The sequence below is a fragment of the Anguilla rostrata genome, chromosome 18 (genome assembly GCF_018555375.3).
Source record: "Anguilla rostrata isolate EN2019 chromosome 18, ASM1855537v3, whole genome shotgun sequence".
NCBI lineage: Eukaryota > Metazoa > Chordata > Actinopteri > Anguilliformes > Anguillidae > Anguilla > Anguilla rostrata.
Genome location: NC_057950.1, coordinates 29065145 through 29065991, shown reverse-complemented (window position 1 = coordinate 29065991; position 847 = coordinate 29065145).

Here is an 847-nt window from a genome sequence, read left to right as displayed (position 1 = left end):
CCCTCGGGACAACAATTTTAAAAACCACTCTGGGGGTTTGCCGGTAACGAGAGCGGAGTAGGGTGTGCTTGGGGTGTGGATATCCATGGTCGGTTAACCTGCACATGTACGCAGGCTAAATCCATGCCAACGCCAGCACTTGATGGATTGACCGTTAACTAATTCACTTAAGTGAAATACGAACCAGGCATCCGCTTCATGAATTAACATGTTGTGGAATTAACAGAATTTTCCCTTTTATTTCACAAGTGGGCGTCGTCTTAAACTCTTTAGAGTCGTTTGGCGATAAAGAATGATGGCATTTTTACTTATTTATTAATTTTTTATTTTATTTTAAATCTATTTTGTGTTTTGTTTGTTTGGTACGAATTTTAATGCATCTTAGGTCATCTACAGTTAACTCTAGGCTGATGAAGGGAAAAAAAGTTCTTGCACGGGCATGTATTTATGCCGCGGTATAAAAGCTATTTACAGTGCAGAAGAAGAAACTTGCTTCCTTCTTTCTTTTCCTCCGTATGTAAAGAAAAGCTCCGTCTGTCATGGACGGGAAAGATGTGGGCATACACCAGGGTACCTCCTAATTAACTTTAATTCTGGATGGGCTGTTATTAAGTAGCATCTTGATACCAGCTCCCAGCACGAGAGAGAAAGAGGCAGCACCGCCCTAGATCCGTAACTATCTCCACATTACTTCGGCAGTACTTAAGCTTGGAATTCAGCGCATAACTGACACCAGAGTATTCAGACAGATGTGGAGCGAGATTCAGGCATCATCTGGCCTTAACTTCGAGCTACGATTAAAAGCAGATGTGTTTTTCATCGCATTACACAGTTCTGGGCGTTGGCG